Genomic DNA, 17,203 nt, shown 5'->3' with positions numbered 1-17,203 from the left:
GGAGATTCTAGCTCTCTAAATTGTCCTTGCATAGTGGCACTCTTCAGATAGGGACTTATATGTGCTTTGTGCTGGCCTGGAGTGACTTCTACCTATTCCACAAAGTTATCCAGGCCACTAACAGTTAATAGAAAATGTACAAAAGAGAACAATCACACATTGTACAGGGAAATGAAATTAAATATCCCAACAGACATTCCTGTTCATATGACATTCTGGCCAACAGGATTGCTCAGATACTACAGTGATAACAATGATAATTAATTATTAATGCTAATTCAGTAGGAATTTAATGGAATAAATAGTTCAAATTAGCAATTTCTTTTAGGAATTCTGGGCTAGAAACAGTAACATCTGTTTCTCTATAAAGTGACAACAGACAACTCAAACTTCAGGTTTGCTTCCTCTGCAACATTAGGCATCACATTACTAAGTGAGAGCTAGGTAAGTAGCATTATTGGCAGCAGAGCCACTGCAGCACAGTGTTCACAGAGGACTGGTTGCCTTAAAAGCTGATGTCTTGTACTGCCACATCCAACATGGCCTCTGGGACCCAGACTGGCAGGCCAGAAGCTGGTTTGGGTGCATTCTGCTAAGATGGTGCTCTGGCATGGACTTTAACCTAGTTCTTGTGTGACAGTGATTACACTGAAAGTTGGCACTTGGGCTACCAGGACGATTTGATTAGCAGCACAGCACGACTGGATTAGCAGCTGATACACTGTGTTAACTCAAGTTCAAAGTCCCAAAGTCACCACTCCTCTACTGCATTACCAATTTAAACATCGGTAGCAACTGTTCTCCAAAACAGGATCCCAAAAGACCTGCTGACTCATGTTGAAAAGCATCACTCCACAAAAACGTCTGGTGATGAAGTTAAGATCCAAGTAACACTTGAGTTGGGTCTGTAGTTAACAGTGCAGCAAAGATAGATCCTTAGTTTACACATGTAGACTCAGAGTTTCTAAGATTTTTACACTTTTTGGTTTCCCCCATAAAGTATTTATTTTCTGGAATGCTTTTAGAACTATGTAATTAACACCGTGTTTCTGATTTTACATGTGAGACTGCACTTTAAAGACATTTTGAAGTATAAATTCTGTACAAACTATTCCAGATGTGTTCTTTACTTTAAAAACTTCCCTCTGCTACATTACATATTTCTGAGTAGGAATCACAGATTACTCAATTTAGAATCATTGTTTACAGGAGTGTTACATTCAAAGTTTCCACCTTTTATTCCTTTGCAACTGTGAAAGAGTTAATCTCGCATCTTAATGGGAGTTTGTCCCTTAATAAGAAAGCATTAAAACAAGCCAACAATAATAAGCTAAATGAAGGCCATTCTTTTGCCTTTTGTCAATATTTTCATAGCGACAAATAGATCAAACACAAGATATTTTTTAAGGCCTTTATTTTTTCCCTCTTTGTAAATCATAACTGCTTTGGTATATTTGATTTCAAAATGAGTTCCCTGTGGATTAGGCTACCACAGCAGATGAAAAAAGCCTTCCCAAACCCTGCTATATCTTAGATGGAAAAGTACATAAAATGTTCTTTTGCTGTTTCCCCACTCATTCTCTAGTTGTTTTTCCTTCCCCTACACCTGAAGACCAAGTTGGGTTTCATAGGCATATTCTGAGATTTCAAAACATTGTAACATATATTTTTCTAAATAAATTATTTTAGACTATATTCAGATGAAAATGCTCAAGTGCCTAAATATTTGCTACACCACAATGATATAGCTGGCATATTCATGTGAAAAGAGGTAGAAAATTCCCCTCTACAATATGAACTTGGCCCTTGAAAAGCAGAGGGAACACCTGTTGTGATAGTCTGCACAGACACTACTTGGTATCTGTGGGAGAAGGGTTTGAAGTGTGTTTGAAGAACACATTTGGACTGCTACTCTTGAATCTGTACCAGTTTTAAACCTTCCTAAGCAAGGCCGGAAGACACTTCTGCCCAGTGAGAGGTATTTCTAAGACCTGACTAACTTTTCCATGCAAGAGCATTGGCCGGACTCTGAAAATAATACTCTACAATACTTGCTTGGTAGAGGGAATTTAATTTATGGACTTGAAATGTCCTGTCTCTTGTTCTTCTATCCATACTGGTTATATATCACTAAGGGCTCCTCAATCAAATGTGGAGTACAGTTGTTAAAGACTGCTTTAACATATGGACACAAGCCTTCAGTTAATATAATAGGTTCCTGTAGGTTCCCTGCCCCCTTTAAATAGGTTTGATGGTGAGTCCTGTTTGATGGCAGCCTTTTATAGAAACTGAGAATTCTGTTCCAGTTGTGGATGGACATGAAGGCAGCGGTAAGACAGTCTATGGAGGAGATGATACCATGGCCTCAATTCAGAGGGGAGGTCCAGGCTGGACTGCCTCCTCCTTCATACAGCTGAATCAAAGAATGGAATCTTAAAACTAGAAGAAAAAGTGACAGAATAAGCTTTCTATTCAGTAAATCAACTTTTGCAGTTGTCCCTACGCAGTTGTGACAGCCACTACCGTGAGAAGAGTCCATCAGGAGAACACCATGAAAACAGCTTGGGATCACCATTCCTGAGGTATTTGGTGCCCTCCCAGGGCAATAAAGTTGCAGTTGAAGCTCCAAAAGATTAGGAATTTCTGCTTTAGCATGGACACCATTTTGGTTACTTACTATGTATTTGAAACTACTGAAGTGGGTTTTATTTCTGGGTTTGTTTTGGAGCCAGCTATTTTTAAGATCACCATCCCTGCTAAGGGAGGAAACTGTGTCTCCAGGGTATTGGGAATTAAACAGAGGAAAGAAAAAGGCACAGAGAAAGTAGCTGCCTTAAAGAACTCAAATGTTTTGCTTCCTTCCTGGTTCAATCTGCAGACGAAACCCAACTTTACAGTAAACATTAATTCAAGGGTTGTTTTAAAAATTGAACACAATTCTGAATTTCACAGGAATTCTTTTTTTAACTTTTCCCCTCTTGTAACCTCTTTTGATACAAAGGGACATTACCACTTGTTGATTGGCTTTTACAGCTTCAGAGGTTAGGCTTACCACTCTCCTATCTGTGGTGACTTACATAATGACACCTATGTCAAGTCAAACATTTTGTGCAGGCAGTGTTCTAACTTAGAAATACAAATGAAGAGGTGTGGGGAAGGCAGCAAATGTATTGAGTGCTTTCGAAAAGCCAACTGAGATAGAAATCAGTTACTCTAGAGGGCATATATTGCACTGAGACCACAGACTTCTGTGCCAGGAATCAGAGGAAACCAGTGCTGAAGGAATGGTGCAGGAAAGGATAGGAGTGAACAGAGAGGCTGCGAAGACAACCAAGGCAATTCCACCATATGGAAGTGCAGAACCTACTGCTGTCAGTCTGCAGTGTGCTCTGTCTCTGCTCAAGGAGTTCACAAGAGATGTTACCACAGCAAAGCTACACTCCATATCTGATGAAAGGAATTCACTCCGGAGTCTTAGGTGTTAAATAATGCAAAGAGGATCAAAGCCAGCAGCTATATGGAAAGAGGCTTCTTTCATAACTTAATTGCTCATTTGCAAAATACTCATGTTATTTATTTAAGCAACTATGACCTTTTTTCATGCACTGGTAATGTAGATGCTCATGTGTGGGTGTCAGAAGAACATTATGATAACAAAATACTAATACCTTAGATCAAGAGTTGCCCAATTTATTTTGCTGAGATATCAACCCTGTAGAAATAGAGCTGTACTGTATCTCACCAAGGAAGGGGTTACAGCTGTTTCCAATTTTGTCCCAGGCTCTCTGCAGAAGAGAAATGCATTTGCATGTGTTTTTCTGATGTCTTTTCTCCCGTGCATACCATGAGAAATACACCAAGATTTTGGGACTCCTTCCTTTTTGCTAGCCTCTGCTCTCCTTGTCATATCCCAGATTGTGGCAGACATCAGGTATGTTCCTCCAAATGAAGTGCCAAGAAGCATTATTTTGAGGTGCACAAGATAGCTTCCATGGTTCTAAATAAACACATAAAGTATGTACAGGCAGGGAATGACAATATAGACACCAGGCCAGAGGACATGTAGTGTCAACTAGAATTTGTTAGGAAACAGTGTGACTAGAATAATGTCAAGAAGGCTAGAAACTGAAGGAAGACACTCCCCATGCCTCAAGAGTGGTACAACACTAGGCATCATCTGTTCCTTATTTACAAAGATGTCAGCAGTAAGATCTAATGACTAAGGGAACATCTCCAGTCTCTACGCTTTACTTGGGCCCAACTGGGATAAAGAATGCCAGGAAAGTGCAACAGCTATGGAAACAGATCTTAAGAAACTCTGGGAGAAAAAAACAGAGGAGGTGGAAATTGATACAAGAGTTCTAAGTGTGAAAAAATAAGGAAGACTTTATCCAAATTATTCTTTGATTGTTATTCTGCTTCAGAAATAGTGCTCTCTGTCTCATGCCCAGGCACTATAGTAAGAAACTAGCTTTTGTTTCAGTTAGGATTGTCAGATTTGAGACATGAATAAAAATGGGACAGGGGCCTATAACAATATAAGATCCTTTTTTCTTTAGAAATTGTCTTGTACATGCATACGCAATTTACCTTTAGGTGATATTTACGTGTTCACGTGAAGCCTGACCTAAGTACAGTTATGTACCCTACTTTCCAGTCACACACAAGAGCTACACAGCTTTTTCTTTTAATCACTTGCCTAGATACTATGTAATATACATGAATGTAAGTATGTAAAAATACAGACCAGAACTGACTGCTACTGGTACAAATAGAAAATTTGAGACCTTTCAATCAAATTTAAACAGATTAGTAGGCTTTAATAAAGTCTAGCCATATTGTTAGCTATATTAGCACAACTAAACAGCCCTTGAGTTATGAAAGAACCATGCGTGCTAGAATGAGAATATCAGTAAATTTCAAAACTAATAATATTAAAGCCATACAGTTATCACATTAAAAAGCAAGCTTTTAAGAGTTCAGGAAGATGACTAAAGGCTGTAAAGCACATTTAGACAGTGAATACACAAGAATTAGGTTTGTGTTTTGGGACTTAAATAAAACGAGTTCTGATGTAATCAATACATATTTTGGAAGGCAACAACAAACTTCTCAAGCAGATGACCTTATTCAGTGGAGTCTGAATAAGAGAAACTTCCTTCTGACATGCTAAGGGAATGCAGGCTTGCCAAGAAAGATATTCTAACTGAAACATATGAAATATTAACTCTGAAAGAATGTAGAAGCTATACAGATAGGAAGAGTACTGTGTTACACTTGACTAAAACCAGAATGCACCACTGAGGGACTGTGAAGTTTGCCAGGAGTTTAGGCTGTGGCAGGATGTTCTAACTAATAATACCATGCAGGAAGGTACTGGTTTTGATTTGCTAGCCTGCTGAAAGAATAAACCCTTTCCAAAATGTGAACATTCTACTGTGTTTCCAGTAATGTTTCTTAGAAACATAGTTGAATTAAAAAGGAGCAGAAAGAGAACCTGTTAAACTCAAAGATCACTTTCTCAATTTCACATTGGATGACTTACCAAAATACTTCTTTTTGAGTCACGTTGCTTCTAAGTCTCCCTTGTTTGCTTTGACTAGGTCAGACAACAGTAAGCAGACTCTGGTTTCCATATTATCAGTGAATCTGAAATAAAGAAAATAGTTTTGTTCATAATTACTTTTATTCTCCATGCCTCAAGGAACACAAACACTACCAAACTGCAGTTACTGACCTATCTGAAGATCCCACTGAGCTGTCAAACACAACATCCCTGCTCATCAGAAGCCAGTACCAAATGATTACACACAAGTGAAGGTCTAAGTGAAGGGAATTTTAAAATAAAATCTCATCTACAAAAGCTTCTAAGCCATAATGTACATTGTTCACCTGATGTCCAAGTCAGAAACTCAATTTTTTCTTATCAGGTCTGTTTTCAGTGGCATGCTGTTCAAAATAAAACTATTGCTTTAAAAAACTGGAAAATGTTCCGAGTCTTAGATTTTCACCAGACACTTAAAAAAAATCTCCCTTATGAAAGTATGCCACATTTGTATTTATGAACAGCAGGGTTCATGCACTTTCATACTGACTGGAATACTTTAATAAAAGCGAAAAGCTTTAGCTTTCTACAGGTATATCTCATGAGCATGCAATGCAGCAAACAAAAGTATCAATCTAATTAAGCTCCATGGTCTTGGTTTTATACATTAATAATCTGACCCCTGTTTTTATCAAAATCAAGAACTCCTCCATAAAAGTTCATAATGGAAAAATGAATCTCCACTGCTCCCCAGCAACACCAGGCTATAGAGAAAGATCACAATATTCTGGTGATCTCTGTGACAATTACGTAATTTCTACTTTTTGGTTTTCATCATTGACTTTTTTCTCCGATGCCATAAGATCCAGTGTAAGTATATGAGGTAAAGAAATCCCATTGCACCAAATGTGAGAAACTAACTGGGGGAAAAAAAAATCACCTACCTTTTACACCTCGCTTTGTTATTTAGGAACAATCTCAAATTGCCCCTCAGGACCATTCAAAAGTTGTACCATTTGCATTTAACATTACATTGCTGAGACGAAAAATCCAATCGTGGAGGTAACATTGTTTACTATGTTTGTTATTACTGTAGGCAATCCAGTACCAAACGCAAAACTATGACATCTTCCTGTCATAAAGCTGTTGAGAAGGTAGTTTTAGCTTCAAGAAACTAGGATTACTGTTGCTAAGTCAAACACAGGAGAATCACTTTTTTTTCTATCATCCTTAGATTCAAGTAAACATACTAGGAAAAAAAACTTCCACAAACTTTGCTTTAAGGAATACCTGGTGCCAAAATCCACACTGAAAAATTCTAACCATCTTCTATACAAACTAAGTTGTAGTCAGGACATAATACCTTCCTTTTTTTTCATCAACTGACCTCTCACTTTATATCTCTTCAAAAAGATGTGCAGAAATGTTTCCTCATTTTTACTGTGTGAGAGCTGTGCAAGAATCTACAGCTGACACAAGCAGCAGCATATCCAACAGTGAAAAAGCCTGTAAACATCGCTGGCAAAGTATCTTTTAATTATGAAGGAAAACACACCCATGATGGAATCTTATTTGTATTCTATTGCTTTTAAAATTTCTCAGTTTACTAATTTCAAGTAGTGATGTGCATACCATTTTGGTAAGGAAATATAAGCTTACTAGCATGTCATCAGCCAGCAGTAGCTGCTGTATTATTCATATATTATTTCACCTTTCCTGAGGGATAGCCCATTAAAAAGAAGTTTTGATGGGATTTGCTATCTTGAAGAAAAAGGTTTAGATAACACTACAGCAGCAAAAGAATAACTTCTCTCATATTTCTGCATTTCCAAAGACATAAAGTAATATTAATAAAATACTTTTAATAGTAGCTGCTGTAATTGTTCACAAAAAATAAAAAAGGAAATAAACACATGTTCTGATACAGCTTCAAATGTATTAAAATCATTCCCAATTAGCCTGGATGTGTCTTTCAAGTCAAAGGGAGTAAACTAGGAAGCTGAATTCATAGTGTAATTCATAGCTATAATTCATGATACAGTTTTCACTAGGCACCTGCTGCTGCAGGTACTGAATAGGCACAAAATTTGTTATTCCTCAAAGCATTGCTCTGAAAATGCACATAAGAATTAAAGAATCATACAAAGTTCTGTGTGTGCCTAACTAGGCTAGCCCCCATGCAGAGAGAGATTAGTATATTCCTCGCCTGGACTCTGACAGTTGCCTGTGAACAGTTACACTTTGTCTACAAAGAGTGAAACTCTCTGCAGGGTGCTTGACTTTGATTTTATTTTTAAGGGAGGAGTAGTATTTAGTCTTACTAATGACATTTTCCAGAAACTGCTTTGGATGTATTCTTTCCCTTCCCAAAATTATTTTTATCATCATCAGTACAAATTAGGGTCCCAAGAATAGACTGTCTCTTTACACAGACAGTCACAAATTGAGTTGATCAAAACATAATCTATTTTCTTCATAGATTTTTTTTTCCCTGCAACGGATATATATGTATTTGAGTGAATCTGTATTCCAAACATTACTCTTTTATTTTAAATAATAGATATGATTTTTAAAAGATAGTGAAAAAATAATGAAATAAATAATAACAACTTTAAAAATTATAAATAATAAATTAAAAAGGAAACCAATACTCAGCTTCCACCATCAAACCTATCACTTCAAACTGCTCTGCTTCCATAAGGAAATTAAAGTTTTATGCTGTCAGGACTGAGAATCCAATATGAGTCTGATCCTCTGCACATAAAATGCCTTGCTTTTGCTCCAAGGTCTCAAAGCCAGCTATGTTCTGGTTATCTCCTTCACATGCTGTACGTGTTTGACGGCATGTTAAGTACCACAACTTCTTTCCTCCCTGAGAAAAGGCAGCACCAGCAGTATTTTCATGCCTACACACAGAAAGTGTTAATTTCACAGACTAAACAGGTTTTCTCTTAACAGTAACTACAATCTATGTATTGCAGTGCCACTAGGGATTTGTTTCCACTTCAGTCGATCCAAAGCTTTACTATATCACTATCCATTATAACTGATGTACATTTACTATGCACATACATATCCATAAAATAAGACAACATAATATGTTCTACGTTTTTATCCTCTGAAAAATGAATTAAGGAATTGTCTTTGGTGACAGTCTGTTCTTTTGTTTGTGCATTACCAGCAAAAGAATAACAATGCTCAATGGATTTTAATCGCGAATTACAAGAGGAAAGAAAAATATTTTATGTAGTTCTCTTTCTTCATATGCACAGCTACATCAGGCGTGTCTTCTTGGTATTTGCGCAGATACACACTGTTTTCATACAGTTATAAATAATCACTGAGATTATCATCACAGAAAGAAGTTAGCAGGGAACACACACATAAAAAGCCTTTCTGGTTTTGTTTATTTATACACTGCATTTCACAGCACTTTTTCCTATCGTAGTTAGACATTGCTGAAAGAAACCTGGTCCAGCAACATCAGCAAAAGACAAGAGGCCTTGGAGTTATTTTCTTAAAGAAACCAAAAGCAAATGAAAACTGGGCACAATAGTTAAACAACATTATATTAGAAATGATACACCAGATTTTATCAGCTGGGGGGAAAATGGCAAGCTAGGCATATCCCTTTAGCTCTCCTGTTTTGTTAATTCTTTACTAGTGCATGTACCTTCAAAAGACTTCAGATTAATTCCAGTTTAATGTCTCCCCAGACTATCCTGAAGATCTTCTATTTAAATATGTTCTCATTTTCTCCATGTCATGTTATGTGTTTCTTCCCTGGAAGAAACAATCCCAGTGTGTTGTCCTGAGAGGATAATACAGGTAACATTTAATATATAATTGTAAAATAATAGTAGCATTTATCAACTCTGAATTCCACTGGCGCTATTAATTCTCACAGAATATACCCACATAACTGAGGCCACAAGCTCTGGGACTCCAAAATGCTGGAAAACATTTTTAGCTCCAGCAGCAGAGAAGGAGGAAAGCAAAGAGAAGTCAATTTGCACAAAGACCAGTGACTGAACGAAGTCCCTGTCCTGATTCTGACAGTTGCCCTTAGAACTTTCTCTCACTCTCCCTAAAATACAGTGTTTCTGTAATCACAACAAAGTAAGAAAACCAAACTATTAATAAAAATACTTGAGTTTCCCTTTCAATGGCATCTAATTTTTCAGTTGCAGTTTTGCACTGAACATTCATTGATTTAACAGTAAAACATTGGATAAACTACACAGTCAAAAAGTTAAGCCTTTAATTTCAATTTTCTTTGCCTAATCACTGATATTAGTATTCTCAGAGTAGACACTTACTAGAAACAGTCCTGTATCCAGCTCCAATGATGTAGATGAAATATGTAAACAAAATGGTGCACCAACTAGTATGTACCACTAATGCAGGTATAACCTCAAAACCCACAGATTCTGTCTAAAGTCCAGGCAAATTCAGTTTGTAGAAAGATCACCATCTTTGCTTTTTACTAGGTAGTGGTATACTCTGCTTTCACCTGAAATACTGCTGCATTTTCCAGAATGCTACATTGAATTAAGTGGCTGCTTTACTACATGCACTCTAACTAAAATTATTACCGCAAGTGACACCAGAGCAGTGCAATGCAAACAGAACATATATTCTCATCTCTACTTCTAAATTGTACTCCTGTCCTGGAAAAGTAGGATGCATGTGGCAAGGGTAATGTACTTTGTACTTTACACCAGTAACACCATTTGGGAATGACCTGAGAAGACTATGCATATGATTAAAATGAGTGGTTCTGCACATAGAGAAGCCTGAGCTGATCAGTTACTAAATAAACCCAAAGACATCTAGTTAAGAGAAGAAACAAATATCCTTGCAATGAGTGTACCTGTTGTCCAAATCCAGTTTCCACTTCCATCACCAAGAAAAGCTGGCTGTGGTGGCCTACATGCTGATCTGTATGTAAGAGGCTAGAAAACCACAGGCTCCGTTTCTCTCAAAGGCTGACGACTACCAGCAGTCTGCTTGCAAAGCTAGGTGGCATGACACCTGCAGCTCACAACCTGTGCTGGTTGGCCCAACAGAGGATATACAAATGAACTCTGTGGCCGGTGGCTCAGAAAGTTTATACAAGCTGGACAGAAACTTAATCTTTCTATAGACTTAAGCAGATCTAAATAACCACTCTTCTTTTGGAATTTGTTTAGTAGTTGCAAACCTATGAAGTCTGAAAGTGGCTCCTGTACACAAAAATCTAACCCACTGGCATGTGCACTAGGACTTGTGGGTTTGTTCACTTCATACTCCCCGGTTAAACAGCTTACTTGAGCCCTTACACTCAACAGAAAAACTTAAGAAGGACTTTTTATGGCTGGATGCATGATTTCTTCCAGTGTTAATATGTTACTCCAGAAAAGTGCAACACGTATGAACATTTGAAAACAGTATGCCTGCATTTTACACAAAAATTCCTCTTTTTCATTTTAATTATCAAAGCAGAACGAAATTTAAGTATTGAAGATTCCAAGTTGAAATTCATTAAACTTGTAAGTTTATTTATCTAAGCAGAGAAAAACCAGCTAGCTGAAAAATAACTGAAAAACATTTTCAGTAATCAAAATGAAGAAACTGACATTAAGCAGGGAAGGGAAATTTGTATTTTGCTTTAATATGCAATTTTAATATAACACCTACTTAGGATGGCATTTGAGAGTTTGCATAAATATTTTAACATTCTAAATTGCATCCTTACCGAACTATACATAATCACATTTATTATTATCATTTTCACTGAAACAGAAACCTAGTAAACACACATTTAATCTCAGTACCTTAAAGCTACAACAGTGCTGCACCTTTGCCTGCGCTCTATGTTCATCTCCGCTGTGCCCAGGACTACTTTCAACTGCAAATGATCCCTTAAGCTATAAATCCACAGAATGATACAACTGGCTGCATGACTGAAATGGTTTCCGGAAGGAGGATGCAAAATCTGAACTGTCACCTCCAACTCTGTTTCTCAGTGACACGGAGGCAGAGTTCCACAAATAGACGGGAAGTTATATTAAGAGCTTGTGTGATGTTCTGCCAGGGTCTTTACTAGGCTTCTAGAGTACAAAGATCATATATTATTTATTTATAGAGAAGGATACTGTACAAACCATATGAGGTTTTAGGAAGCTTGTACTTCTAACCTCAATGATACTGTAAAATAATGCAATGTACATCACATATTGAAAAATGGCGTTGATCTATGCCTATAATGGAAAAGTATCCTCTTTGATTAACATATGGTCTTGACTCAAGAAATCAGGCACATGCTTAAATCACACACATTTGTGACAGATCTTACTGTTTTATGGTTTAAAATCAATTTACAGGAGATCTTCGTCTCTCTTAGATCTAGCAGGGCTGAGACGAAGATTCTTCATTATGTGTTTGTAGAGCATTTAAGCACAGTTGTATCTTTCTTCTCTACACATAATTTGACTTCCTCTTCTGCACTTGCACAGCACACTGTATGTGATGTTGCCAACCACAACCACCAGCAGCCCATCCTCCTCAGCCATAACATACATCACAATATCATACAAGGGGTTGGTTAGGATTTCTTTCTTATCCCACTTCTGCTATCTAGTAACTGCAGTAGCTTGGTCAAATCACTCCTGCCTTGCCTCTGCTCTCCTGGGACCAGGTAATGAAGCACTGTTTGCCAGACAGCTGTTGTCTGGCTTAATTATCTCCACAAAGGAAAATAGAATTACTGCAAATTGTTGTTCAAGGCCTTGAAATGCATGCCATGTCTGTCAATAACATCAGCAAATCGATCACTATTTTAGTACATAAAATACAGGCTGTTCTCTAAAAAATAAACACCTTTTTCTTGTTTTCAGTTAAAGGGACTGAAGTAGCCTTCAGTCCTTTAGTGAACGCTGCCTTCCTTCCCACTCCTCATTTATTATCAGGCTGGAAAACTAAAGCATATTGTGCCTCTCTCTCTAGACACTGTTTTTATTTTAACGTTACTAATTTTCAAACTTGACAGAGCCTTTAATAAGACATAATAGGAAAGCTGAATGTCAGTCCCAAGAGTCAGAAAAACACTCCATTTTAACCTGTCTGAAATGCAGCAAACAGCTTCAAGAAAGGAAAAGAGCAGACAGAATTACTGAAGAGTTCTGTGCTAAGATACTCTTATTGTGTCAGTACGAACTTTGAGTATACACAGACATACATGCCTTCTGGAAGATGTATAAAGTCACTGTTTTACAAGTTTATACTTGAGTTTTTTTGCTCAGACTGCATTTTCTTTTAATTATAAACCATTCCACCAATTCAATTTAGAAATAAACTGGTTTCCCACCTTATCTGAAGAACAGAGCTATTAGTGTTCTTCCTAATTCAGCAAAGCTAGTCATAGCCGGCCCATACCAATCCTATAATGCTGGAGTTTATGATGTTCCTTTATAGGTAGTGCTGCTTTCTGAATGTATTGATCCTCACAGTTTCCTTCTGAATTCTGCTCAAAAGGAACACATTGTGGGAAAACTAATTCCCATTTTTTATGTCGTTCTGGCATCTCAAGCTACTTTTGACATTTCTTTTGATGGGTTCCATCTTTTACCACCAGCAATGTACTGTCCATGACATTTTCTTACTTACATCCTCTCTCTTGTTGTCATTATTCCTCTCCATCATAATGATGGCTTTTGATTTTTGTTTCCTTCCCCTTTACCATCTGCCTCTTAAAAAAAGGCCAACTTATCACAACCCAGAAACTTGCTTTATTTAAAACACTAGATTAAACGTGAGCATCCAGGTTTATTTCCTGCACTGAATCAAATTTTCAAAAGAGTTTCTCTGTTTTCTAGTGCTAAAAGCCCGCCACTGATGTCAAATTTTCAAGTGAGCTCAGCAGCAACTAGTTCCTGCTGCACTTCTTGTGAAGCTGTTCTTTGGAACAGCTCAGGGCCGACGGAGATGAGCATTTTTGAAAGTCCAGTCTTTTGTTGTGCTGTCTAAATACAATTTCACAGTTTTTGACGTTCTGGCCTAATCTTTCAGTGCCTCGTGTTTGTATTCTCACAAGCTTTACCTTGTCTTTGCACAAAAATAATTTAGGATGTATATGCTGAAACATTACTATACACAATTTGTCTTGAATTATAACCTGAAACTCTACTGTAAGACTCATTTAAAAACACCACTGTTATGTAATGTAATGTCACACATTATATTTACTCTAATATTTTGACAAAAAGAAGATCTGACATTTAAGACAGCTCAGTTTCAGTGGACTAAAATGTGCAAAGTCTGTTTGCATTAAGAATCCTTCTCAAAATGAAATCTAGTAAGGAAAAACTCCCACAGGCAGCAAGACTTTACAGTGACTTGGCTAAAATCAGTCTCTCAATATCATGACTTTGCCTGTTTGTTAGGTTGGTTGGTTGGTTTTGTAGGAGTAATTTTAGCAGCTTGCAAAACTTGGTGAATAAAGAGTAATTTTAATACTTTACTTTTTCTGTTGCTTTCCATTTGAAGCTCTTAATGTATTTTACAAACACAGCAAAGACCTCTTTTTTTTATTCAACAGAAAATACTACAAAGGGGCAACTATGTCTGAGGACAAAGAGCAGCTCAGGCAGTGGCAACTTGCTTCTTCCCAGCTCTGTGCTATGCCTTCTCTGAAGGACAGAAAAATCTGCTCATTCTTTTCATCCCATAATCTGAGGGTTCAGTGATAGGCGGAGGCTACATGGGACCTGTAGTACATTATATGTGTTCTACTGTTATTCTCCAAAGAGTTTAACAACAGTCTAAACTTTAGCATACCTTGTGCTTTCTGCCAGTCTCCTAACTCTATTAATCACTGGTGTGTTTATAAACACACTGGTTCTACTAGGAAAGAAAAGGTCTCACCAGACTATTAGAAGTTGGAAAATTTGACAACTTAACTCCTGAAGTCTTTCTGATCTCCTTTGTTTGTTTAAATAGCATTTCAGCATTTATTAACCCATTCCAATGAGATCTTGTGTAACTATACGAAACATACTGATGATTTCTGTTTTTCTATCTTCTTTAAACATTAGGGTTCCTCATGAACCTTTTCTCTCTTCTTCCCTCAATACCATTCACCTCTCTTACCACTGGAAAGCAGAAAGTCCTGAACGTGTGGAGCTCAATTAATTCCCAATTAGGACTAGTGCTCTACACAAAATGAAGGATATCCAACACATACCAAATCGTAGTGAAAGCAAAAGCATAGGGTGTTTATCAAGTAAATGTTGAGGGGGGGTGGGGGAGTGGGAATGTTCCAGCAGCATCAAATTTAAGAAATACATAAGTTCCTCATGATAACACCCAGACTTGGTAAAGTACCCTAGTATATATTTAGTCTGAAACATGACAATGGAATTAAACATATGCTTAAATGCCTTAACTGGAACCTACCATGAATTTTTCTGCTGTTAACAAGTATGCTCATGCTTATAACTGATGTGACTGCCAAGACATAATTTCTCTTGAAGTACAGACCTTTTAGGTTAGTAGTTATTTCACTTACAAGGCTATCTTGTCCTGGATTATTAGACTATATTCTATCTACCACACTAATCCAACTTCTAGAAATGAGTCCCATTCAAAAAATATTATCTCAATAATCCTTTATCAAGCTTTGCTGTCAGATTCCATAAAGCATCCTTCCATCTTGAACTAGCAGGAGTTAGTTTCAAAACAATCAAATAGTGGCTCTCATTATATGCCTATTAAGCCATAGGACTCCCTTTTACAGGGTATGACAGGCCCTTGAAGTTTGCAGGGCTCAGAGAGAGACTATGCAAGTTTACAGCAGAGAAATCCACTACAGTTACTAAACAGAAAGAAACTATGCATGGCTGTGTAGATCTCTGGGATGACTGAACATCCAGTCACAGATTACTGAGCTGAAATATGATATACAATTTCCTTGTTCTTATGCACTTCCTTAGGCATTTGGTTTTGGCCAGTGTTGCGGACAGGTGATAGTCTGAGTGGCTGGACAATCCGCTTGCTACTGGGCAAGTCTTGCGGCTGAGCTCACATGCTCATTCTTACACTCAGATGTTCCAGCCCTTCCCAAAGGGAACTCCTACTCCTTGTACACTACTATTGACTGAACAATCAGAAAAAGTTAAACACAATGTAAATCCTCAAACTGAGTAAAAATGTTTCACAATTTTTAAAATTTTCCTGTTTTATGGAAAAAAGCTCTCCATTTTTTCTTTCAAGTCCATCCAAAACGGAATAGTTTCAGATCCAATTTTAGAATAATGGAGGATTTCAGGAATTTTTAATGTAGTTCACTTTAAAACTGAAATTAAATTTAAACAAAAAAACAAACAAACAAACAAAACCACCCCCCCCCCCAAAAAAAAAAAAAAAGCTCAATTGATTACCTCAAGTTCTACCCATGAGTTACCTAGTTTAATGACTTTTAGATGAATCTGACCGGCAGCACATATGTCCCCTAGTATTCTTAACTATGACATGGACCAAAAATGATTGAATCTGCAAGAAACATTCTTTTGCCTCTTCCTCATTCCTATCTATTCCTATTAGAATTAGATATAAGAAGAAATTCCACCAGAAGTGATGTCTTATAAGACTGCCAACCAATTCTGCAGATTCAGCTAAATAGCAGACCTCTGTGCACTGCTCTGAAGACATACTCCTGATACTTTTTAAGTAAACAAGAACAAAATTAGAAAAGGGGTGAGGGATATGGCTAAAGTAACACAGAAACTTCACAGATCTGTATATGTCATTTAATACTTTGTGAGTAGTCAAGTATTTATTTTCATCTTTTAGGTGGACATTTTAAGATGCTGAATCTTGAAATGGATTATAATTGTGCCAACTGAAATTTCATTTAAATAGACTAGGCAATCAATTCCACCACTTAAAACCCGTAAGAAATGCTTTGGCTGCAGTGTAGCACAAAGGATGTAGTTACTTGGAAACGTGCTTTCAGTTTCAGGAAGGAAAGGCAAATTCTAACGTTTTAAGAAAACTGCTGCATTGTTTAGATTGAAGGCAAGAATTTTGCCTCCTATCTTTATTCTAAAAGATGGAGCAGTTTTTCTAAAATGCTGAAAATTGCCTTGCATTACCAAAATCGAAAGCATGTTTATGTGATTTTAGCTAGGTGGGATTGGCGTCATGATGCATGGCCTCCACGTACTGTTGGAGGCTCAGGGTCATCCTAATTGTTCTTTTTTTGTTTTCTGAGAAGTAGTGACAGAAAAATCAAGCCCTTCTGAGGTTTGGGATCTAATCTATCTTTATATGTATTTTTAATACTAATTTTCCTGTGGCTTAAATCAATCCTCCTACTATTCACAAGAGGCTACTGGGAATCATCCTGTGAACCCCCTTCTTTTACCCTAGCTTACTTTGTGATGATCTCATTCTCCACTCATATATCTTCACATTCCATCTGTGAGACAATAACTCATAAATCTGCCCCTTCTTTCACGGCTTGTCTCATTTCACCTCATCCTGTCTCACATCTCTTCTCAGCTGTTTTGTTGTCAGTTATGAGTCATTATAACTCAGGCTTAATTCACATCTGAAACCCTCTTCCCTCCCCACATTACCGCTCAAGATATGCTACTTAGGCCCAATGAATGCCCGGCC

General features: G+C 37.3%; 1 long non-coding RNA gene across 3 annotated transcripts in view; it reads right to left on the bottom strand.

Annotated features, from left to right (window-relative positions):
- Positions 1–17,203, bottom strand: part of LOC133624691 (uncharacterized) — an 82,584-nt gene that overhangs the window by 11,224 nt on the left and 54,157 nt on the right. The window contains exons 6-7 of one of the 3 annotated variants that reach the window (XR_009818052.1): positions 5,546–5,649; positions 3,627–3,997 (exon numbers count right to left, since the gene is read on the bottom strand). This is a non-coding gene — a long non-coding RNA (uncharacterized LOC133624691). Of the gene's footprint in view, positions 1–3,626; positions 3,998–5,545; positions 5,650–17,203 lie in introns of those variants that run through there. The other 2 variants (XR_009818053.1, XR_009818054.1) reach the window with 2 other exon arrangements.

Source organism: Colius striatus, chromosome 1 (genome assembly GCF_028858725.1).
Source record: "Colius striatus isolate bColStr4 chromosome 1, bColStr4.1.hap1, whole genome shotgun sequence".
NCBI lineage: Eukaryota > Metazoa > Chordata > Aves > Coliiformes > Coliidae > Colius > Colius striatus.
The sequence above is the reverse complement of the archived record's forward strand: the minus strand, read 5'-3'. Positions and strand labels throughout refer to the sequence as shown.